A 26,454-nucleotide genomic window follows, 5' to 3' on the forward strand; every position below is an offset into this window, starting at 1 on the left:
GCATGTGCCTTGACCGGGAATCTGAACGGTGACATCCTAGTTCATAGGTCGACGCTCAACCACTGAGCCAAGCTGGCTGTGCAAAGTGGGATTTTTCAAAGCGAGGGAAACTTTCCAGTTGGTCTTCAGGTACATTTGACAGTTTTGGTTGGTTGCAAGGGGTCAAGCGAGCAGTTAGGTGACATTTCAAAAGAGGAAAGAGATTTGAGTTCAGTGTTGGGGAGGAGGGTTTTCTGTGCAGGGCACATCCTGGAACAAGTGGGGGTCACTGGGGTGCTTTTTTCATGAGGACCTGACTGCCCTGGCATGTATTTTCTCTCTCTCACAGAATGGCAGGGAGAAACTTACTTGCATCTTATGCTTGGACATTGTAGGCAAACACTGTAAAAATTCATCTTCCCATTGCTGCGTCTCGTAGGGACAGTTGGATCCAATTCTTTGTTTCACATTCACAAATCTACCTTCTTACTGAGCTTACCTCTGGGTTTCAAGGTCAGATATTTGAACCTGGGGTTCCTATTCTCAGTCCATGATTGGAAAAAGGATGTTTTAAAATTATTTTAAAAGAATTTTCAGATGAAACCAAAAAGTATGAAGTGAAAGTCACCTAACAGCCCTTAAAAAAAGATCTGGGGCATTAAATCACCGTCCTTTGGATGACCTGTGATAAATTGCATGTCCTCCAACTCATATAAATTAGCCCCAAAGATGGATGAGCCACTTCTGCCTTCCTAACTACCATGAGCCATCCCTGCTGTTATGGAAGCAGCGAATTGCCTTTTGATGGAAATTGTGTGATGCCTCTTGTCTTCAAGACCCACTTAATCGACATTGCTGGCTGAGGCTCCGAAGAGAGTTTGACTCCACAGATAGGAAACGCTCTGAAAAGGGCCTTGGGGGCATGTGACACACCACATATGTGTATGTTTTCCTGGCCTCTTTTCTTCCCGTGGCTTCTGGGAAAACCAGCCTTTTCCAGAGTGACCTTTCCCCTTGGTAGTCCTCATTAAACAATTTTCCGAGTCGTTCATTTGCAGATACTGATGTTGACACTGAGGAAATCTCCCCAAACAACTTACTGATTTCCCTTCCCACCCTGCATCATCCCACCCAACTATCCTTTACCAGTACCCATTCCCCTGGCTGCTATCGCCAAGCTGGTTGCTAGTGTAGGGATTTAAGATCCGATGGGAGGGAAGGGGTTTCTAAAGTGGAAAGAAAGAACACCATCCTCGAAAGTAATGAGGACTTTAGAAAAACTCCAGTAGTATCAGCAAACAGATGCTTGCATAGGTCAAAGGGCAGGGAAGGAACACTGAGGACCCCAGCCTGGGAAACCATTTGGCCATAAGCAGTCTTGGTGCTGGGTCATAGTCAGAGACACATAGTGCAGCTTTTGTAAAGTCAGGAACAGTCATTCAAACCTTATCTCAGTCTCTGGAGGAAGTATATTCTTCTTTATTTATTTATTTTGAAGCAAACTCATAGATACAAAGAACAAACTGATGGTTACCAGGTGGGAGGAGGTTATGAGGCTAGGTACTAAAAGGTGAAGAGATTAAGATGCACAAATTGGCAATTACAAAATAGACCTGGGGTGTAAAGCACAGCTTACAGAATGTAAAGTACAGCATAGGGAGTATAGTCAGAATATTGGAGTACGTTCTTAATGCAACAAACCATCTACATACTCCTCCATTCCTCTCTTCCCCACCTTCCCCCTCCCCACCCCTCTCTCCTCCTCCTTTCTGCCGTTCTCAATGAATTCTTCACAGAATGCAGCTATCCTTGAAACTCTCTTTTTCACTTTCTCAAGTCTTAAATGCAAACTTTCTAAAACCTGCATGACCTCTGTCCACATTACCCATCACTTTTAGATCTGTTTTTATTTTTCTTCTTCTATTAAAATTTTTTCTTCCCTTTTCCTTTTCAATGTATCTTCTACACTTTCTCCTTGTGACCTCAAATGTGCACAATAAAGTGGGGAAGGATGGAGAGAGAATGGAGAATGTCCTGCCTGCTACGCCAGGTTTCATGTAATTGAGAGGGAGGGGAACAGGGAGGAAAAGGGCTGTCAGTTTTCAGACATTCATCATTTTTGTCCCTGTCTCATCATTTTGAGAGGAAGATGTATGAATCAATCTCAGAGGAACCCGGGGGTCCAAAAGGGTGCAGAGGGAGGAGGAAGGAAGGGCAAGGGGGTAAAAGCCAAGACAGGCCAGCTCTTTCTGCTGGCTGATTCCCTGGGGAAGAGTGGCCTACTTGGTCAGCGCGCTTCTGAAGGCAGGACTGCGGGGTGCTGTCTGGTGGTTAGGTGGTTGTGAAGAGGGTGGCTCCTCCTAAACAGGGAGGCACTGGCGCATTAGGAAGCAAGGCCATTGTTTTCTGGTGACCAAGGGCTCTTCCAGAAGGAGCTCTGGCTGTGACACAGGAAGGGCACTGCAGCCTGAAGTTTAGGGCTGTGGGAAATTCCCCACAACCTGGGATAAGGCCGAGAGGACTTGGACAAGGCATTAACCCCATTATGCTAATCAGGGAAGGAGGGACTATGCCTCCATAACTTACTCTCCCTGTAACTAGTATATGATCTGAGATGCTTCTTCCCTCCCCAACCTATTGAAGGGCCGCCTGTATCTATTGTCCCCAGGGCAGTGTTGCTGCCCCTTCTCAAGGAAGGTAGCTCCACTTTAGAGAGTGAGTAGAGAAAGAGGTCACGTGTTATTTTAATATGCAGTAGCCCTTGAAGATCTTTCCGTCTTTCTCCCTCCCTCCCTCCCCTCTGTCCCATCCCCCCCTCCCCTCTCTCCCTTCCTCCCTCCCTCCCTTCCCCCGCCCCCCTTCCAGGGTCATTACTTAAATGTCTGTGATGTGCCAGCACTGCAGGTCTATGCCTTTCAGCAGAATGGAAAACTGAGCCTCAGAGACACCTAGAGACCAGTTAGATAGGAGTCAGGACCCTTATCACGACAACCCAAGCGCATTGTAAACTTTAGTAAAGCCACATTGTAAACTTTGAGTCACCTGCCTCTTTTCTTTCCTCTGTGAGCAGGAAGGATCCCAACCTAGAGTGGCATGTCTTATCCTTGCTAGCCCAGTAACTTTCCATTCCTAAACCCAATGGACCATCCCCAGGTGGGAGCTTTGAAAATCTCTTTTTTAATTAAAAAGTTTTCCCTAGAATGAGCACAGCTCTGTGGGTATTTCTCATAACATTAGTCACTGGGCAAGTTCAAGAAATGAATCATGGAATCTCTTAAGTCGTTGCATGCAACTTCGGTTTCTGCACGGCCCCCCAGTCAGGCTGTGCTCTGACCACCCGTGCATGTTAGCAGCTGCCGATTCTGACCTCGGCCATATTCTGCCTGTTGGAAACAATGGTGGCATGTGCTCAGAGGGTAATGGGATTCCTTAGCATAGCCAAATGTAGGAGAAGTACAATAATAATTTCACATTTGGGGGTTCCAAGGCCTTTTCTATCATGGGGTTTCAGGGAAGCTTTTGGGTATGAAGTAATGCCTCTTAGTTCTTTACAAAATATGTTCATGAAATCTTTGAGGCTTTTTGTATAATACATTATTATACAGGATTTACATTTTGTTCCTTCTTTTGGGAGGAAAAACAATCAAAACAAGATGACTTAAAAAGACTTTTCTTTTTTATAGAAAAAGGGAAAATACTGTTTGGGGTTAAAATGCGACTCACGTGAAAAAGCAAATTCTCTTGAGTCTGAGTTATGTCAACTCTGACCTTTCCAATGAAGTGCTGGTGGGATAAGGGGTGGGAGAGCCCATCCCTCTCTGTGCTGTGGGGTGAGGGGTGGGAGAGTCCATCCCTCTCTGTGCTGTGGGGTGAGGGGTGGGAGAGCCCATCCCTCTCTATGCTGTGGGGAGAGTGTGACTGTGGGGCTATGAACGAGCTGACTCCAAGATGTGACACCTTGAGGCTCAGCCATATGCTGTGAGGTTTCTGTCCCATACATGCAGGACATAAAATGGGGCGGGGGAGGGGAAGGGTGCGAGTTCACAAAGTCAAGGATAAAGTCTCAAGGAGCCAGTGTCTCAAGAGCAGCAGGCCTAGGAGACCCAGGGCCCAAGGGAAGGCTGTCTGTGGTCCAGGAGGGAAATCTGTCTCTGGTTTGAGTCACTGTTGGTGAGTTTCCCTAGTAGTTCCAGACAGGCCAGGGAAAGCACCCTTTCTTCCCTCCCTTGCTCTCTCCCTTCTTTCCCTCCATCCTTCCCCAGCAAATACTCACAGGACCCCAATGTTGCAGGTGTGATACATAAGTTTAAAGTCCCCAACGTAACTAGCCAGGATCATATTTTGGTTTCCTCCAGAAGAGAGATGGCCATGTAGGTAGGAGCAGAAGCAGCACTTTTTAGCAAAGCATGCCTTGCACCCGGTGTCCCACACAGATGCTTTGCTGGCAAGGATGTGGTCTGCCGGACTCTGGGCTGATCTGGAAACGTCTGTTCTTGCCATGTCTCTATCTGTTTAGCCTCATTGTCAAGAACTGACCCTAGTGATGTAGTTGCTTTCATTTAGGTGACTATTATAAATATTTCTCCTCTTGGTTCTCAAGTAAACTCGGTGTTAAGGCTCCTTTCTTTTTCTGGAAGGAGGAATCAGTGTCAGCGCCTGGAAGCCCCCAAACAAACAGGGCTTCTGCCCAGGAAGACTGCACAGTGAGACAGGAACTGATTTCCTGAAGAGCCAGACACTCAGGGTCTCTGCCTTGGAGTAGGTCACAGTCAAAAAGAAAACCCAGAAACGTTCTTGTACCCAGAATGCCCAGTAGCCGCGGCTGAGTGCTTAGAGAGGAAATCTGACCTACAGTGGAGCCCACACTCTGGGCCAAGCTGCCAGGCTTCAGCGTCATCTGGCACTTACTGGCATGAGAATGTGGGCTAGTTAAGTACTCTGTGCCTCGGTTTCCTCCTTTGTAAATTGGGCACCTACCTCATAGAATAGTCCTGAGGATTAAATGTCAATATGTGAAAAGTGCCTAGAACAGTGTCTGTTGCATAGTATTATTGGTACTAGAGGCCTGGTGCACAACATTCATGCACTGGGGTGGGGTGGGGTCCCTCAGACCGGCCTGCGCCCTCTCGCAGTCCGGGAACCCCGAGGGGTCCTTAGTGCTGCTGCGGAGGCAGGAGAGGCTCCCACCACTGCCACTGCTCTCGCCAGCCGTAAGCCCGGCTTATGGCTGAGTGCACTCCTGCATTGAGCGTCTGCCCCCTGGTGGTCAGTGCGCGTCATAGTGACTGGTCGTTTCACTGTTCGGTCGATTTGCATATTAGGGTTTTATTATATAGGATTATTACCTATATCTGCTTGCTATACACAACTATAGAACCTGTATTGATCTCCTAAGCAATAGTATATGAATCTTCACTTTCTGCCCCCCTGACTTTTTCTGGCTCATTTTGTAAAGACAGTGTCATCTGAATAGCAATGCAGGGAGCCATTAGAAATAGCATTCAACAAGCATCAAGTCAGTATCTGCACACAAAGACCAATTTCCCTGTGCACCTCAGATCCTCCTCTCAGATGGCCCTGCACCCATAAAGCTGGATAGGTGGGCCCCCATGGTCATGCATGCTGCCCAGGGACCAGCAAGCACCATCCCAGTTCTTGGGGACCCCATGGTAACTGTTTGAGGTTTTGTGCTTCCTTCCCTGGATTATTTTGAAATATGCTGTTCCCACCACTTGGATTGCTAGCGAGAAGGAAAAGGCTAATTAAACTGGAGAGCTTACTGAGGTGTGGCACCGTGCTCTGTGGAGGGCATCTTGGCTTCCCTCTCCGCATTCCCCTCTGAGTCTCTCCCTGAACGTCTACAGCCGTGGCAGGCTAGCATACCATTCCCAGTCTTTCCAGAGAATCTGAGCCTCTTTCTTCCCAAATAGTGGTCTGGTACTCCACCACCCTTTCGCAGGGTCCATTTTCCGTATTCAAATCATGTAACTTTAAAAAGTGAATTCATTAATCTTAGGGAGCTTCCCTCTCAGGAAGGATGGGAACGGAGATAAGACAGCTGGTTGTTAAAATGTTGGTGGCTTGAAATCAGCCATGGTGGGAATATTTACATTGTGGAACTTGGCAATTGCAGACCTCTCCCGGTCCCATTTTCTGACATTTCATTACAAATAAGAGAAAACGTGGAGTCAAAAGCAAACAAGAGGTGTGCTCTGTCATCTGCCTTATTGAGATATTGGCTCACTTCCATAGAATCCAAGCTTTTCCACTTCCTAAAACAACAATGACAAAAACAAAAAGACCTTTAGATAGTGAGATTTAAACAAAACAAAACTGAATTTTTCTGAGACAAATACTTGTCTTTCTTGCCCTACTAAATAAACTTCCCAGTAAAGTCGAGCCACATAAATAAGAACAGCAGAGGAGTGGAGTCTCCCAGGATCCATGAAGGAGGAGATGCTCATTAAAGAACCCAGTGGGGGGTAGCTAAAAGCTGCCATAATTAAGCAGATCATTGCTGGGGATGATCCTTCCCAGAAGGCCTTGGGCTGCCTGAAGAACTCCTGCCCCCAACCAGAGGTCCCTGTTTCTCTTCCTCTGGCCAGCAGTGTATATGAGGCTTTCCTTTCCCCTTTCTGGTGCCTCCTAGAGAGGATGAGCCAGGGCTGCTCCATTAGCAGCTAGCTTCCCACTGACCCACACATCACTCTGTGGGCAGGGGGCGGCACGGTGCACAATAGCCAAGTGGATGTCAGATTGAGTGTAGAGGGTCTGCTGAGTGGTGTGCAGTGTTCGTCCTGACTCAGAGCAGCTGCCTTGGCTTCTTAGTCTGTGCCAACCTGTACCCCCAAGTGGGAGAAACTGGCCAAGTGCTGCCATCGGAGAGGGTCCCAGACTCGTGGAGTCAGCCCTGGGAAGTTTGACCTTGGCTGCCCCTTAGACTCACCCGGAGCTGGCACTTGGAGATGACTGCACTGAACAGTGAGGACAAATATCCAGCACAGAGCCAGCTAGTGGTTCTCATTCTGGAGGTTCACCCCCCCCCCCAACTCCCCCTCAGGGAACATTGGGAAATATGAGAGGGGGTTTGGGGTTGTAACTTGCATTTAGGGAGTGTGGGTCAGGAAGAATAAACACCTCCTGAACCCCAGAGAACAGGTCTGCACAATGATATATGCCAGACCTCCTAGTTGTGTGTGTGAAGATACTGAGTACATGCAGTACCATCGCTTGCGTGGGAGAGATAGATGGCCTGGTCAGTTTCGATTTGCAATACTGGTGATGCAGCAGCAAAATGTAGAGGTTTCCCTGGAAAATCAATACCCAGCTTGCAGAGGCCACCCCACAGCGGTTTGTCTAGAATGAGAACACTGGCCCTGTGTGCGTGTATGTAAAGCAAATGGCCAAAACTTCTTTACTGTTTTCTCCCACAATCTTCTAGACTATTAATGCAAATCATGGCTGGGGGCTGGGTAGTGTGGTGGAGGAAGAGGTATTTGTGGAAATGGCATTACCTAGGATTGCATAAGAAGGCAACAATTTCTCGCCTTCTTAGTTTGGCAGATTCCACAGGGTCCACTTGGTCCTCAAAACAGCCTGGCCTTCACAGTGCTGGTTACGAGATGCCTATATGAACTGCTGTCACAGGCAGGGTGTCAGCTTTGAACTATAAAGGTGTTTTGTCCCATTTTCACCTACCACCTGCCCTGCCTGGGTAGATCTGCTGCTGTTTCTGGGACATTTCCAGCATCTGTCGTTACTGTACCACTTCACCTTGCTCTTCAGAGCAGACACACCTCATCATCGCTTGCTGCAGGTCATCACCACAGCTGGGCACTAGGGAGAGCGCAGCAAGAAGGATGGAGTGCTGAGCCAGACCAGGAGCTGAAGGTTCTCACTGGGTGTGCTTCAAGCTCTGCCTCGTGGGCTGTGGTCAAAGAGTCCAAGAATTTCAGAGTCGAACAACTTGATCTTGCCTATATCACCCTAGTGGGATTTTCAGAAGTGTCTGTGAGTCACTGCCTGAGATCACAGAATGCGAAGGTGGCTAGGTGTGGGAGTCTGCTGACATGAAAGCAAAGGGTCCTCAGTCCCAGCTATGTGAGAATCAGCTGTGGAAGCTTTTAAAAAAGTATCAGTGCTGGGTTCTCACTCTAGACCACTTGGATCAGAATTTCTACCAGGGCCCAAGTACAGTAATTCCTCATGTAACGTCCTCAATGGGTTCTTGAAAACTGCAACTTTAACCAAGAAGATGTATATTACAATAGGCTAATTGATATAAACAAGGGTCATGTTCCTATGGCATATTTCTGGTCACAAAAGCATCTCCAGACTTCCAACAATAGACCTCAAACACTTTTAATATTAAACACTGAAATAGATGTGAGCTATACATATTTTAAGAAAGATTAATAAAAACAAGATAATTCGTTTCCAACTGCTTATTTCAGTCCAAGGTTGAGGTCAGCAGGAGCCTACCTATCCTGGCAGTTACGGGTACAAGGGGGACCCACCCCTGGACAGGACGCCCTTCCATCGCAGGGCCGCTCACACTCACACCCACTCAGACTGGGACAATCCAGACATGCCAGTTCCCCTCATGTGCACAGCTTTGGGATGTGGAATTACCCAGGGAAAACTCACATAGACATGGTGAGAGCATGCAAACTCCACACAGACAGTGTCCCTGGCCAGGAATTGATGCTTTTTTTTTTTTCTCACCAACATGTGTCATTTGGAGGCTAGAAGATCATCAGTTTCATTTCTATTACAAATAAGGCAAGGAAAAGCCTCAGATTTAATGCTACCATGTCTTTGCCATCTCCACAAATAGGCCACATTTCTGTTGGTGTCAAAGTTAGAAGCAGCAGAAAACATTATACCTTGTGAGAGAACAGACATACTACAAAATGTGAAGGAATTTCAGCGATTTGTGTGTTTTGCAGTTCTTTGAGTCAAGAGAGATTTGATGGTTCTCTCTAAAATTTAAAAAAATAGAGATTAAAAAAATAACCCAAATAAATAGTTTGACTGATTTCCGAGAAATGCTTTTATTGAGTCACTAAAGCAAGATTTTTACTTCTTTTAAACTGCTGATATTAAGTGATTGGAAATATGACATCTCCCATCTGGGAACAAAGCACAGGATTATTGCATCTATGAAAATGGACAGCAGTCAAGACAGAGCTGTCCCTTTCTTAGGAGAATTGTCCCAGGTCAGATACAGGCTGCCTGCCTGGGAGGTGATGTCCTTCCTCATGCCCTGCTTCTTTGCCCATAGCCAAGAACTAACTGACATTGGGGACAGCAGGCTGGTTCCCTGGCCCAAGTGGGGGCTGGCTCTGTGGTGTGGTTTGGGTTCCAGAGCTCTCTGCGGGGGCAGGCTGAAGCCAGACTCCTGCTGAGATTACACACTTGCTTGGCTCCTTGCTCTCCCTCATTCCCCATTGGAAAGCCTTCCCCCAATAAATCCCATCTACGAGAATCCTTGTCTCAACTCTGCATCCAGGGAACCTACTCCAAGACGGGGGCTTTTAGAAGTTTTATTTGGGAAGAATCAGATTACAGGCTAGCATCCAGATACTTTCTTGGGCCCTTGGGAATGTTGGAGAACAAGATTGTAGGTGGTGGGAGATCTTAAGGGAAAAGAGGAGAGAGAATAAGGGTGAATGCGGAAAAGTGAGAGAAGATAGTAAAGAAAATAAAGCCTGACTGATTAAAATTTTGTGGAGTAGCAGATCAAATTCCCAAGAACATAGGAACACGAACATCACTTTTTCAATGTATCCTCAAACTGGAAGATGAGGTATTTTGTGGATATTGCAACAGATACTTTTGGGGGATCTTGAGTCTACCTTTCTCATGTGTCTTGATTTGATCTTATTTTTAAACACCAAAAAGATTTCCCTGATTTCCATTTGGGTTAGTGGGGGCTTTCAGGTACTCAGTGGGGATTGTGCACCCCTGCAGCTCGCAGCTGGCATTGATTATTCTTGCACAGGACAGTTAGAGTGATGTCATCACTGCAGAACACAGCAACTGTAAGATGCTTTGCCATAGCGGCTAAAGGAGGTTCTAGGATTCGTCACTTATTTTGTTCAGAACAGTCTGAGGACTACCATCTAAGAAGGACAAGTTCTGGCCTCAGGGAAGCATGAGGTTTTTTAAGGTCGAAGCAGAATGGTTCAAAGTATGGGTTCTGAGGATTTGTGATGGTTACAGGATTTGTGATGGTTAAATGAGATGATACTTTTGGAGCACTTAGCCCAAGATTGGCATGAAGTACATGCACAGTGAGTGTCACCTGTCATGATGACAGTTCCTGAGCTTCTCCAGCATTAATGTCATGGGCCCTTTCATGTTGACTCTTCTCTTTGCTCTGTTTGTTGGTGCTTTAAGGGTCTCAAAGGGCAGCTCTCGCTCTTGCAGATGATCCACATGCTTTATGTTCACGCCCAAACTCGATCTTGTTTCTTAAATGATTGACTCTCTATGACCTCCCATCAGTTCCTAGCCCCATCTACTTGATGACTTTGATGATACCCACTTTCTCCCCAGTCTCTGCTTTTGGCAACTTGTGCTTGGCCTCCTGTTCAGCAATTCTTGCCCTTCAGGTTTTGATACTTAACCATGCTCTTAGGTGAGAAAAATATCTCTCTTACATTAGTGGAGCTAAGGAGCTATGTGGAAACCCATCAGCTATACTTGTGTTCCTCTGAGTAGAAGGAAATGCACCTGACTCCTTTGCTTTAGGCATGGAAAGCAAGAACTTGGGAAGAAAGAGTACTAATTCAGTACTCCTTACTCCACCTTCAGTCTTGGATACCAGGACAGGGTCTGTATTACCAAGTGATATGCACATTAGAAACTTGTGCTAGCTGTTAGCTTAGTTGGACTTAATGGCTATTTTTTTTTTAGTTTCAGTTGATTTGAGAATCATGTGCTCTATCAGAAACTCCTCATTGTCTGGCCATGGCACAACACTCTCTCTTACTTTGGAGGCCAAGTGCATCACTGATGAAGACATGAGTAAAAAGCTTATGAGACACATTTCTTGTACTTTTCATAAGTACAACCCATTGTGACAACGTATCAGTGCTTTGTGGCTTCCAGAGATTTGTATCTCAGGAAAGGGAGACTGTGGTCATAACCTCTATTTGACCTTTATGCCTGGAATCCTGTACTCCACATTCCCAGTCTTTGAATTTTTCCAAATTTCCTGCCTCAGACTCCACACCACAGCCTCCCTCTACTTCAGTTCCCATCATCCCATTTTGTGAGGGATGTGGGGATCTTGACCAAAGACAGCTTTTTTCTTGAGCACTCAACTCTACCTGTGAAGGAGTTAGCCTGGGAGCCCAATACAAATAGAAACTTGAAAGAAATCTAGTAACTTACTTGCTTATGATTGTTGTTTATGAAAAACAGTAATGTTGGGGATGATTTTTGTGGTTTTACTCTCTTTCGTCATTTTGCTGAAAGAAAAAGGACTGAATTTTAGCCTGTGTTTCTCCATTTAGCAGCTGTGACCATGGACCTGGTTCATCACCTGGTTAAGATGTGGGTTCTGCTTCCTCTGAATGGGGAAGATAACTGCCCGATGGAGTCACTATGAATATGAGCATGCCCACCACGTAGGAATCATCTAATAAGTGGTAGATACTATTATTATAAACTGTAAAGATAAGTCATACCTAGAATGGGACCTTTATTATTTGGAAGGTTGAGGTTTTTATGACAGAAGACAAGCAGCATAACTTCCCATAAGGAAAAAGTACTGAGTGTGATTTGAAATCAGCATGCAGCAGAGGAATAAAGACTGGAGATTTAGTATCTTTATTCACATTTGCTAAGGTTACAACAGATATAACTCTATTGCTCACCCTTATTTCTTATGAATCCCAAATTTATTTCTAAATATCCTTTTGAAGCGGAGGATGAGAAAGGGAGAGACACTGAGATTGAAGGTGGGGAATAATTCTTATTTAAGTCTAGGTATGTTTAATTCATGTCTGATTGTTATTAGTATAATAAACACTGATTTCATTCATAACCAAGTGGGCCTATTTATGTTGGAATAAAAAGCACATACATTTGCTCACACAAAACTCTTTTGTGAGTTTTAAAAAATCAGTTTTTATTGTTCAAACCGTTGTACATTAGCCGGGTTCCGAGAATTGTGAGCATTAGCTGGATTTTTAATGTGTTGGATATTTTAAATGGTTTAGGGCTTAATAGAGGTGAACAGGCTCAAGGATATTTTCCAATGGTCTGGATGCTGCTCACTTAAACTGTGTTATTTTCTATTAGTGATTGTATAGCACACAGAAGGAATCGTCTTTGATTTCCTCAAGCTTCACAGAGGATGAGAGATCAATAGTGCCCAAAGGAGCAGCAACTGTGTTTGTGGGCACTGCTTCACTGATAGGTTTTGGAAACAAAGAAGTGCCATATGAACAGAGCCAACAGGTGCCTTTGGAACTTACCATACACAGAAACGCTCATAGTGAAGTTCTAGGGGAGTTTAAGAGAGGCCACAAAAACTCTGAGTTCCCACTGGCTTAGTGCCTTCTCCCCACAAGGCCAATTTTCAGAGAATAGCCGTGAACCGTATGTATTTTATACTCGTATACTAGCATATTGTAAGACCTTCATAGGCAAAGAGCATCTAAAAATAACTATTTTCCCTGGTTTCTATGAAGAATATTTATAAATTGGGAAAATTAAAAATGTTAAAAGAAAAAAATTAATATCTCCTTGCATCCCCTTTAAATATAACCCACTATAGCATCATTCTATCTAGTAAAAGGGAAATATGCAAATTAAACATCACTCCATCACAAAGATGGTGGCACCCATAGCCACAAGATGGCGGCGCCCAGTCCCCTCAGCCCCGCCGGAGTCTCCCAGTCCTGGGGGGGCAGCTGCTGAGAGTGGCCAGCGTTCTGCCCCAGCCGTGGAGGGCCTCTGGGAGACGGGGGTCGGCCTGCAGCCTCCGTGGCTGAGCGCAGGCCCAGGGAGGAGACATCGGGCCTGCTTCCCACGGAAGCAGTGCGCTTCCTCCGCCTCCCACAGAATTGGCACGGGTCCCTCCTGGCTCCCGTGGAAGCAGTGCGGCTCCCGGCGTCATGCTGTGGTTCCCGCTGGCTCCCGTGGAAGCGGCGGGCGGCCTACTGCACACGATATTGCGCGATGGGCTACTTGTATTTAAATAAATGGCACATGTAATATACTTAGTATAGTGCCTAGAAGGTCATAAGTTCTTAATATATAACAGCTGAAAATGTTTGTATGTGTATCATTTTTCTTTCCAGTATTTTATTTTTTCATATATATATATCCTATATAATAAAAGGCTAATATGCAAATTGACTGAACAGCAGAATGACCACGCACTATGACATGCACTGACCACCAGGGGACAGATGCTCAATGCAGGAGCTGTCCCCTGGTGGTTAGTGTGCTCCCACAGGGGGAGCACCACTCAGCCAGAAGCCGGGCTCATGGCTGGCTAGCGCAGCAGTGGTGGTGGGAGCCTCTCCCGCCACCGCAGCAGCGCTAAGGATGTCTGTCCTATGGGGAGCAGGCCTAAGCCATCAGTTGGACATCCCCTGAGGGCTCCCAGACTGCAAGAGGGTGCAGTCCGGGTTGAGGGACCCCCCCCCCCCACTTCCGAGTGCACGAATTTCATGCACTGGGCCTCTAGTATGTGTATGTGTGTGTGTGTGTGTGTATATATATATATATATATATGTGTGTGTGTGTGTGTGTGTGTGTGTGTGTGTGTGTGTGTATGCACACATTTATAAATATTCCACACATACACACTGAGCACCAGGAACTTCTAATGGGATGGGAAAGGGGACTCTACATTGGGATGGGTAAGACATAGTCTTTTGCCTTAAATTGGTCACAGTTTCTAGAAGAAATAAAGAGTTAATGGACTGTTTCCATGTGATAGGGAGGTAACCAGGTAAGTGCTATGTGGAGACTAGCAGGGACTCCCTGACTGAGAGATTTCTGGAGAACCTCATGTCCATCTTCAGACCTGAAGGGTGAGCAGGAGCTTCTCAGTTAATGGAGTAGAAATGAGAAAATGTCTCCCACAGAGAAAGCGGCACATGTTGTGTTCCTGAAGTAAGAACCAGCATGGTATGTTTATGAAGTCTGTGTGGCTGAAGAGTATGCAGTGGGATTAGATGACATGGTGGAAGGGTTGGAGAGTGGAGGAAGAGGAGGGTGAGTAAAGAGAGAGAAGTTTGGTTCATTTTCGAGGGAAGAGGAGGGAAAGGAGCATTTATCAAATACCTACCATGTCCCTAGAGATACATTTATGGCATCTTACCTGTGAGGATATAATTATTCTATTTCATAGAAGTTAAGAGTCAGAGTTAGCCACCTTTAGGGTCATAGCTAGGACATGGTGAGTTGACATTTGAATCTGGTGCCATATTCCTTTCTATCACTCCTTCTCTTAGCCTCTTGGCAACCCCCAAAGTGATGTTTCCCCCTGGATGTCCCATGCAGAACCACTGCGAAAACCTGAGAAGAAACAGTCAGCTTTCCCCGGGTCTCTAATCCCCTGGTCACAGCTGCTTTCTGCTCTGGTTCATGATCTTGGGGCACCTAAAAGCCTGAAGCCAGCTTGGACTTAAAGTCCTGCATCCTGTACTTTAAGTCCGAGTCCTTTTCTCCTGGACAGCACAAGGGAGACCTTTCAAAGAAAAGCTGAGGCTGGTGTGAGGAAATCGTAGAAATTTTAGACAGGCCCAGGATTTTCCCTAGAGCTGCCTTCACTTCCTGATAGCTAAATCATCCAGATGATTGGCCCTGGGCCTGCAACCCTCTAGCTCAGCCTGGCTATTTGTTAACGGCAGCCCAGACAGTCCACTGCATCCTATTGTTGATAGCCATGGCACCCACTTCTGTGGCAGGGCTTGGGGCGGAGTGGCAGCATCTATGTGGACCACATGGGCCTTCTCAGCTTGTAGGATGTGTGGTAACTTGGAGCCATTTGCTTTAAAGCTTCCATTTGCATTATCAGCAAAGAATATGGAAAACAGCTCAATTTCAGCTGATTACCCACTAAAGTGCCTGGGAGCCACTCTGTAATTTTCATTGCTGCTTGCTGGGCTGTTCAGCAAAGTTTGTAGGCAAATTTGACAGAATGTATTCAGCCTTGCTGAATGGCAGACAGGGAAGGCACCAGCTTCCTGTTCTCTTTGTTGGAAGCATCTGTTTCCAAAACATAGTAAACATTTTTTCCAACCATTCTGAGCACAGTCATCTGTGAGATACTTTTCCAGTGTAGCCTTAGGCCCAGACTTTGGTTTTTCCACAACTTCACCCAGTAAGAGTTGTCTGTCACCCAAGGGCAATGAGAGTGGCTCTAACAAGGATTTCCAGGAAATGGCTCCTGGCCACCTAGATGGATAACCTTTCCTGACACTAATTAGAATCAAATGATTAAATTCTAGCCCTGTGGCACAATCAGACAGTGGTACACCTGTCAACCATTTAAAAGGAAGTGGTAGATTCCACTTCTCACACTGTAATGTGCTCAGGAATCACTTGGGGATCTTGTTTAAATGAGGATCTGATCCAGTAGGAGTGGGCATCAGGTTCTGCATTTCCAACAAGCTCCCAGGTGATGATCCGTGGGCCACACTTTGAGTAGTAAGGCTAAAGAAATTTTATAATTGCATGGGACAGTATTCATGGATCCAGTGAGGAAAAAAGATTGTGATATATAGAATATGATCATTCATATGTATATAATATATATGTGTATAGTATATTATATATATCCTTCTGGCATAGGTATATCTATGCCAGAAGGAACTATAACAAGTTAATAGTATTGCTGAATGGCAGGATTTAGGGGAATGGTTATTTTCATTCTTTTGATTATCATTGCTTGATTATAGTATATTAAAGCACCTGCTAAGAGAACAATATACAATCTTTCCTAAAGCATCCCTTTTCACAGGGAAACATTCTGCAAATGCTATTAAGAGAGGAAGGTTTGGTGGATTCCCACAACTGGACCATTTAGAATCATGAATGGGTGGAGTGGGGTAGGCTTTTCTTTTCATTGTTAATTTTATGTAAAGTCTATATGTGTATATATACACATATACAGACATGCATACCTATATGTATATAGGTACATATGTACTTCTATATATACTTATATATACACATGTACATATCTTACAAATGTACTACTCTTACAAGTTAAAAAAAGGCATAAATGTGATTGGGTAAGAAAAATAGGGGAGGAATAATTTAAACTCATTTGGTTTTCTAATTGTATTTACCCTACATGGCAGCTAGCCATAATTAAAGTAGAAGCCCTTTTTTTTTTTTTTTTTTTTACTGTTTGAAGCATGATTAATTAGTAACTTCATTTATTATTCCTGTAACCCACCCCTCCATTCTTTTAATATTGTTTCTGTTAAAATTGTTTTTGTAAAGGATGAGTTGTTAACTAATATGTAACCCATAGATAAACAGCATATTTATGAAAGAGTTCCAGGAGCTAACTTCAAAGGAAGCTGACTCCAGAAACCGATGGTCTAGCTCCAGGAGATGTGTTGACTTTCAGTCATTGAAACCAGACCTCCCCTTGACCAGTTTCGAGATAATCACTGGAGTAGACTGTGCTGACTTACACATAGAGACCTTTCAGTCCCCCTCCCCCTGATTTCTTTGTTCTGCTTTCCCTCTCCCTCCTAATAAAAGCCCCTGCCTGCACTAAGATGGTCTTTAGGATAGGGGTCCACCATATTCTCAGGCGGGCAGTTCTTGAATAAACGGTCTTTCCTTCCATCAGCACTATCTCTCTAGTATTGGCTTTTGAAGCAGCAGGCAGCCAAACCTGAGATCCATGTGATTCTTACAAAAAGCATATTCAAACTTAAACATTATTTTAAGGAAAAAAAATTCTCACAAAATTTCCTCCAGATTCGGTCTCCTTGAACTATTTAGCTTCTCCGAAGCCCATGGATATGGGGAGTGAACTCCAGGTTTTCAGTTTGCACTGGTACCAGATTCAGTGCAGTGCTGCAGCCATCACTCTGATACGTGCGATTGCACAGAGGCTGCTCTGTTCCATTTCTGCTGATGTGTTGGATGAGCTGACCTCTGTTAACGGTCTTTGTGACTGAACTGTCATGTCTCAGAGATTTGCTGCTTTGGAGCTGTCTCATCATTGCCTCATGAACCTTGAGTGAATAGTTCATTGCCAAGACCCACACTTGAAGCACTCCCCTGTTAACAGCAGAATTCCCCCTCATACCTTTTACTTCAACTTTCTCTTGTATGAAAAATTGTTAGAAACCCAGATTTGGCCCTGAGGAGTCTCCAGGTGGATGAAAATCAGCTGAAATCAGTGAATCTGAATTAATGGCTAGAAATCCTTCAAGTTTCTTTGCCACCTTTTCATGTGCCAGGAATGTTATACCTGCAAACTCTGAGAATAACCCCAAAGAAGGCCACCCTTTTTGGAAGGACAGATAGGACAAAATGCCGTGGATGGAACCTGTGGGCCCAGTGCCTGCCAGGAGACCTCCCAGTAAAATTCTGCATCTTTCAAATGCTTGCTTTGTGTCCCAGAATGGTGCAAACGCAATGAAGCTAAACATGAAGAATTGAAAATTTTGTAGAAATCTAGAAAAGTTTCAAATCCAAACATGTATCCTATTGCATAGAAATTAAAAAATTAAGAATTTCATAGAAATTAAGAAATCAACTGTAAATATTATGAATATGTATATATGATATAGTACTTTTATCTTAAAAATGCAAATTTCTCACCCAGATTTGTAAGGCCTGATCCTGCTTCTCTTTCTGGGTCCTTGCTCACCCTTAGCTCTAACTTTACTCAATGCTCAGCCTTTTTGAACTTCACTCTGTTCTTCTAGGGCAAGCGTGTCAAACTTGTGGCCCGCGGGCTGCATGCCTCGTTTATTTGGCCCATGTTAGCCTTTGAGTTTGACATGCTTGTTCTAGGGAATGCCTTCAAAGTCTTTGGACTTATTTTACAAGCTCTGTCTTTTGCTCTCTGCCCTCAAGTTCTTCCCCTGGCCAGTTTCCATGTATTCTTTCTGTCTCACCATACATACCACTTACTCTTGTAAGCCTCAGCAGCCTCCAGGTGCCTTCTCTGTGCTCCATGCAGCTTCCCTTGCCTAGAACAGCACTCTGCACCTTGCATCCCTGTAGCTACACACAGGTGAGGACAGCCCACCAGATCTCCTCTGAGTTGTGCCCACAACATCTGGCACAGCCTCAACTTGGCAGATAAGTGTTCAAAACTATCAAATCATCAAAGAGAAAAGAACATGGAAAATCAATACAGCAGGTTCTCAAGTAATATTCTTTCATTCAGTGTCTTTTTGTTACAATGTGATGACATGCCTAGGAACTTAACTCTTGTTTACATTAATTAGCTGCAAGACCTCTGAAGATCTAGACCCAGAAATCACACAGCATCACTTCTGCCATTTTTTATTGGCCAAGGCAAGTCATAAGCCAGTTTTAATTCAAGGGGAAGTAAACAGACTATACCTTTAGTGGGAGGAGCAATATGCATGTAGAAAAATGGGAGGGACTGTTGGTGGCTTTGCAGGCAATCTACCAGTCAGTCCAAGAAGAGAGAGCAGTATTTATAAGCGGGACCTCTATGCTCACTGTAAAGAAGACACAAGGTCAACGTCAGCTACCGAGGATTCAGGAGGATGGGGAGGTGAGGGAATGGATGAGGGCATGGGACAGGAACACCTAGAAGGATTACAGAGCCATGCTGTAAGCCATACCACACCTGGGTTGAGATCACCTCCAGCAGCACCCCCAGAGGCAGAAATGGAAATGACATGTGAGGAATCAGACCCGGAGAGAAAAGCAGTTCTCTCGCTCATTCAGTGAAATGATGGCCAAACAAGGAATCAAGTCCAAGCCTCTTCCCACCACCGTTGAGGAATTTTTGTGCAGTATGAGATGTTTTCTCTGACTTACACCGATCTATAGACTGCTACTCTCATCACTGGTGCTACACTCTTTAGATTGCCTAGGACTGGCGAGAAGGTGGACACAGAGGAAGGGGATATAGATAGGAACTGCGTCTTTCTGGAGCACTGGCTTTTAGAATTCAACAGAGATCAATCCAACATTTATTGATCTTTCCCAGAAGGGCTCACAATCTAAGAATTCACTCCAATACAGTATGTCCAGATAGCAATTGACCAATGTACCAAGATGGGGCGAGGTCAGGAACTAACATTTATGTTGTACTTAACATTGACAGGGTCTGTGCCAACTTTATACTTGAAGAAATGCTTAAAGCAGGAAGACAAGTTGGGAGATTAGTGTCAAAGACTAAAGAATTTTAAAGCATCTTAACCCAAGAACTTGGACTTCTTGGCTTCTTTCTGAGAGGAAGGCAGTAGGGAAATACTCAAATCTAAGACTTCAGACTATCCCCATTAGTGTTTGTTTTACTTGTTTCTTTTAGAAAAATTACTTTGAGTCAGTGGAGAAGAAGGACGGGATCAGGGAGATGATCAAAGAGAAAACCAGTTTAGAGACCAGTATACAAGGTGAAGAGTTTGAATTCTTCTTGCCTCATCCAGTACTTTTTAACCTTTTAATCAGCACCCCCACACTGAAGGGTGGGCATACCACCTCACTGACAGTGGTTCACCTCACTTGTAATTCTCTTGAGTGGATTAAATAAAAATAGGTGTTAAATAAGTACTACTTTAGACAAAACAGTTCAAGAGAGTAAAGTTCATATAGTAGAATCTTTTCACCTCCCCCTCCAGTACCTACTCCCCAGTCCTGGCCTCTCTTCTGCCCTCCCCACAGCAGTGATCCTGTGTTCTCTTTCACCAAATTTTTATGGAATGTCCATTGTGTGCAGACACTGCTTGCTAAACACTAAGGAAACAACTGAAAAAGATGCATTTTTAGATAAAGTGGAATGGTTTTCTAGTTAGAAGGTAAAGGGGGAGACTTTTATTTTGGGGAAAACCTACCTAGTACCCTCTAAATAATGTTATGAAAGCATATTCTTACCCCAGCTCATGGGTGTTATTTTGAAGGTTTGATCTGTTGTTTGTTTTTTAAATCTCTGAAATATACAAAGGATCTGCAAGATAAAATAATTTCCTTTTCCCGTCAGGACAATTTATGGAGATAATTCAACATGGAGGAATGTTGGGTTAAGTTTATAGTGAGGATAAAGGAAAAATTCTTTAGGCATCAAGTCTGAAAAAGATAAGTCACCCACAAAGGAGGAAATCATGTGGACCTCAGACTTCACCATAATCACGATATCAGGAGACGATGTAGCATTGTCTACAAAATTCTGAGGCGAAAAAAATCCATGACCCTAGAATACTAAATCCAGCCAAGTGTTTGTATGTATATACAGTACATGAGAATTAGAGAATTCAGCATTTCTGAGTCCTTCAAAAATTTATTTGATGGCAAACTCCGGCCAACCAAGACATGAATCAAAACAAAAGTACTCAGGAATGGAGAAGCTATGTGTTAAAAAGAAAGTGAGCAAATATAAATCCATTTAAACTTAGAACCAAAACTACAGATCCTGGAATCATAGAGTTATTTCTAAATCCTGGGAATTAGGAATATAGAATAGAATGTAAATGTTAAAAATCTTGTCAGAGTGATAAAAAAGGTAATACATAAAAATTGTAAAGTGAGAATAAATGCTACTTTCTTTATCCTTCTTACCAGATAATTAGTTAATACTGTCTAAAATTGCAATATGAAGGAAGACATATATAAATAGAACTCCAATCTAGTCCTGGTCATTGTGGCTCAGTTGGTTGGAAATCATCCCATTCACCAAAAAGTTGCTAGTTCAATTCCTGGTCAGGACACATGCCAGGTTGCAGGCTCAATTCCCTGTAGTGGGGAGCATAGTGCAGGAGGCATCATATCGATGTCTCTTCCTCTCCTTTCCTCTCTCTCCAAAAATCAATAAAAATATTTAACAAAACTCCAATCTCTAAATATTTTAATCTTATTTCTTAGAAAAATATTTCCTGTAGAAGACTTACTTAAAGACTAGTAATTTCTTAGTTTCATTTTTAATTATTAGAATCAAGTAAAATAGAACAATATAGTTTACTTCAGAAATAATTGCATAGAAAAAAAGCTTGCTGTGTGTCTATGCAGTTCCAGTTAGGTGTATATGTGTACAGGGAGGCATCTGGCATAATGTTCATCGTATATGAAGAATTTCTTCTGAGTGGTGGACATTATTTTTGTTTTATTTGTGCTTTTCTGTGCATATTGATTTTTAAATAGTTTTTTCATAAAAATAATATTAGATTCAAAGTTTGTAGTTTGGTGTTAACTTGATGTCTCTAAGGCCTCAGTATTCTCATCTGTAAATGGGGTGAATAATAGCACCTGCTTCTGAGGGCTGTTGGGAAGAGCAAATGAGAGAATGCCTGTGAAGCACATAGCACAATATCTGACCCTTCACAAACTTAATACACGTTAACTTTAAAAACGAAACAAAATCAGGTAATGTTAGAACTAGGAGGAACTTTAGTGATTCATTTTCAAAATTTTACCCATGAGAAAACTGAATTCCAGAGAGGTGTGCCCTGTATGCAGCAGGTCATAGCGGAACCTTAGCCTTCTGCAGGCTAGCTCTTTACTCATCCCATGGCTCTTTTCACATCCCATGGAATGAAATATTATATGGAATCACAAGCATATACAACCACCAAGTGCTTGGGCTAACACTCAAATTACTCTTCAATGCTGTCCGAGCCCATGTCAATACTAGGTGCCCACGAAGCTAGGGAAAATACACTGGCAATTAAAAATTGCATCACACATGCATGGGTAATTAAGAGGTAGCTGCAACTGGCTGTTCTGTCTCCAACCAGCACGTTATTCTTGTCTTCTTATTTATCTCCTTCTGCCTTGAGATGATAAACAGAATAGCTTGCTCACAGTTGTTCAATTAATCAAACTTCTTTTCTGTTGCCACTTTGCAGCAGCAAACATAGGCATGTAGACAGAACCTGCCTCTCGAGTTTTTTCTCTTGAGTTGTTGGGAAGAGCCTATTCCATCATTTATATTCATGACAGGGTTGGCATCAAAATAGGAGACCTCCTTGTAGCAATTTCACATGCCATTTATACAAATTAATGAAAATTAGTGATTTTTAGAACGTTTGGGGTTTTGCAAATGGTGGGAAAGAAAAGGGGGGGAGGAAGGAAAGAGCATTTCATGAGCTATTTTAACTAAAAATATGACATCAAGAAGCAGCCTCCCAGGGAGAGATGTGATTGAGTGTCATTGTGAAATTTGTTGGAGAAAAAAAAATCATCTAGAGTTGCCAGCTTCAAAGCCAGAACCGTGATGTTATCATTTCCTGGTGCACACTCTGTACAATGGAGCAAACTGGGCCGGGTCAGCGCAGTATTCTAAGTAATAGGCCCAGACGGGCCAGCTGCCTATATTGATTAATGATATGCAAATGGATTTACAGAAGATAGTCATCATTTCCTTCCTCCAGGCTGTCAGTCTTTTCCTAACCCTCTCTCAGCTTTGGCTAAAAGGAAGAGAAACTATTATGAGCCGGGGTTGGGCTGTAAATTACTTTCTCCTATTCAGTCGCAGCTTTCTGAGCTGTGATTCAAGCCATCAAAAGTCTATCTCCAGCCTACAGAGAACTGACATACTCATTGTAGTGTGTCACTCCTCCAACTCTGCTGCCGTCATTTCAACTAACCTTAATTTAAAATACTGTCAGCATCAGCTAGAATCCCTAACAAACGGAGCGCCTCATCACCATACTAATTGAACGAAAAATGTTCCATGATTTAAATACCTATTGCTTCATCATTTCTCCAGTCTTCGGCTTCCATTTTGTCAGGCATGAAGTTGGTGATTAAACCCAAGGCGTAATTATTAGCCACAGAGGAACTGTTGTCTCATCCTGCCGTTTCCTGACCAGGTGCAAGCTCTCCGCTCCGTACTGAGCATGTCTGTCAGTCTTAGGAACAATCCCAGCAGAATAAGTGACTGATTTTCTCTTTATAATCAGGGCGGCGCTTTACAGCAAATTGTCACACTAGACCTCTACTTCTGAATGGCATAATGAACGTTTCAGCATGGCGAGAAGTTTATGTATTGAAAAGTGTGTCACGGTTGGAACAAGGATGCTGATATTTTTTATCAGTACACCTACCATGGCTGCCTCCCACCACATTGGCCTCTGTGGCTTCGGACAGTTGTATAAAATGAGGAAAGGACTACAAAGCAGGGTGCAGGAAGCCTGTTTACATGCCCTGGCTTTGAGTGAAAGTAGAAAAGAAGCTTGCATGGGCCTGCAGTGCTGGGTTCAGGAGGGTGTTCTCATGAAGAGTGATTAGCGAGGGAGAAGGAGGGCAAGGTGCGTTCAGGAGTTGGAGATAAAACACTTTTTAAAAGCACATTTAAGAAACTAACACAATGAGACTGATTCACTGCACATTTGCGTTATTTGGATTTGCTACATGTGAATGGCTTGAACTTGTATGTCAAGCTATCAAAGACACAAGATTACTGTTTTGAATTTGATGAAAGATACACTCAACGTGCTTGTCTTCCTCTATCTGCTGCTAGAATTAAAAGTTGTAGCTGGTTCCTCCCACTTGTCCAGAAATAGAAGCCCGAGGTTTTGGAAGTCTCATGTTTTGGAACTCAACCCAGGTATCTGTAGACTCACTACAGGCTCTGCTTGTCCCTTCTAAATTCTGGGTTTTGCCCAAACAGGGATGATATACTTTTTGAAGAGTAATTTCCATTACATTCTTTCAAATGCTTTAGCATTAGTAATAATTGTTTAGGTTGAAGTTAGATTAAAAATGTAGAAATCTTCTACAACCCAAATTCTGACGAGGCAGAAATTTTTTTCTCTGTGCTTATCCCCCTTTGCATGGACCCATATGCATATCCATGGATTTTGAGGCTACATTCATGATCCATTCCCAAGATATATTATTTTCATTCTTCTCAATTGCAAGATTTGCAGATAACTCTAGATTATTAGCAGATATAAATATATCTGATATATATGTATATGTGTAAACAACAAATCACATAAAAAGATCTTTGTTTTTCTAATTTACGTTTTAGAAATTTGAGCCCTTGACAACTTTAATGTAAGTGAGTAGCCTGAGCCTCTGGTGGCAAATTTTTGGTTATTTTAACTACTGGAAGTAAGTTATGTTCCCCAGAAAAGTATGGAATGTCCATAGGGAAAGTGTTCATGGCTGGTGGTTTTGAATAAAACCTTCTTCTAATGAGAATTCAAATATAATAAAAGTTTAAGGTAGTATTTTTAATGTCACATGTTCATCCAAACTCTGAAAAACAATTTGTTCTGTGTCAAATTCAAAAGTAATGGGGTTAAAATGACAGAAAAATGGTATAAAGATTAAAGAGTCCTAAGTTTACCACTCATTGACTGGTGACCTTGACCAAGTCATTCAACATGTTTGTTATCTGTAGAATGACTCGGTTTACTTTCAGCTTTAAAAATTCTGTGAACTGACTCTTCATGCTTTGCAAAAAAGGAGAATATAAAGTGCTTGCCCTGGATATGCTTAGATTCTGTTTGCTAATCACATATTGGAAAGTATCACCAGGATAAAGAATTCCAAATATTATTTTTGACTTGCAAATAGCAAGACAATGGTTGACCAGTATTCCTTGATACAGAGAAAAGATTTCTTACAAGGCACGCTTAAGTCAAGGAGATATATTGTTCTTGTGTGGCAATGGATGACTTGTGTGTGTCTGAGAATATAGTATTTTCCTTTATTATAAATGAATGCACTTCTTGTTATGGGAAAAGCGATATTTAAAAGCTGATCTTAAACTTAGTGCAGTCTGGGATACACCGGACCTCATTGTAGGTTCTCAGAAATTATGACAATGATGAGTAATAATTGCTTGAAAGAAGAAAGGAAGGATATAATTAAAACAGTGGCTCACTGTGTAGTTTAAGTAGAGTACATTGTATTTGTGCCTTGAATGTGCTAAGATGAACTGCATCACAAATATCTGACCCTGGAGGTTTTTAGGTCAGCTCTAAAATGATAACAAATTTTTTGAGCCTTGTTGATCTCTGCTCCACTTGTGATGGTATAAAAGTCATCCCATGACACATTACACCATGACAAATAATTTAACCTGTTTACACCTTGAAGAGAAGGAAATGTTCTGGCCAGTTGCTGAGAGTACGAGCCCTCTGAGGAACTGCCTCCCCTAATCCATCCATCAATCATCAGTAGCATGAGCTAGAGATGTGGAGAACTTTCCACCTACTATTTCGATTTGAGTCAGTTCTGAAGATGGTCAGTCGTGGTTGTGTTGTTTTCCAGAGGTTGCCACAAAAGGAGCAAGGACAGTGGCCCTGGTTCCCCAACAGGCAGTTCGCTTTTCCTCTTTCGGCAGCTTGAACCTCGGTGTTCCTGCGGGGTTCAGGCTTTGCTCACTCTCGGCTGTCCTGTGTGTGTGTCGGGGGGACAGCCCAGACCCCAGACCTGACGGTCAGACACAACGACTTTTGAAAATTACCTGGCAGAATTCTAAAGCTGAACTTATGCCTACCCTTTGATCCAGCAATTCACTCTTAGATATATACTCCACAAAAATTAATGTGCATGTGTATCAGTGAAATGTACAAGTATCTTCATAGCATTGTTTATTTAACATAATCCCCAAACTGTAAACAACCTAAATGTCCATTGATAGTATAATATATAAATTATGTTAAATTTCTACAATAAAGTACACTATCATAGTTAAAATGAATGAAATACAACTACTCACATTACATCATGAAATGTCACAATGTTGAGTAAAAAATACGTACTGTGTATGATCCTAGTCTGTCATGTCCTCTTGGAGGAGGGGGCAGGAAAACCTAAAGCATAATGTTTAGGGATGCATGCACTTTCCGGTGACAGAGAGATAAAGAAAAGCAAGGCAGTTGTTACTTCAAACATTAAGTTTCTTATGCTGGGTTCTCTGGAAATACACTCAGATGGAGTTTTATATACAGAAGCTTTATTGGAGAGCGGTCTCAGGAAAAACACAGGCAATGTGAAGAAGTGAGGGAAGCAGGATTGAACAGAGAAGTTAAATTGCAATGTAATTGCAACAAAGACTTTAGCTGATGCTCTACAGGAAATGCTAGAGCTGGATGGTCTTTAGAGTTATGCTCCTTTGGAGCAAGGTGGTCAGGCTTTTGTGATACAGGCTTCTCCTAGGGAGGGGACAACTCCCAAAGAAGGTGATTTCTGGAGAAGGAATCCTTCTGGCAGCCGAGGAAAGGAGTGCCTTTGTCTTGAAGAAGGACTCTGGGTGGCATTACCACGTTCACTACATCAGGATAATGGTTGCCTTTAGAGGACAGGGTGGGTTCATTCAGC

Source organism: Plecotus auritus (genome assembly GCF_963455305.1).
Source record: "Plecotus auritus genome assembly, chromosome: 4".
Taxonomy (NCBI): domain Eukaryota; kingdom Metazoa; phylum Chordata; class Mammalia; order Chiroptera; family Vespertilionidae; genus Plecotus; species Plecotus auritus.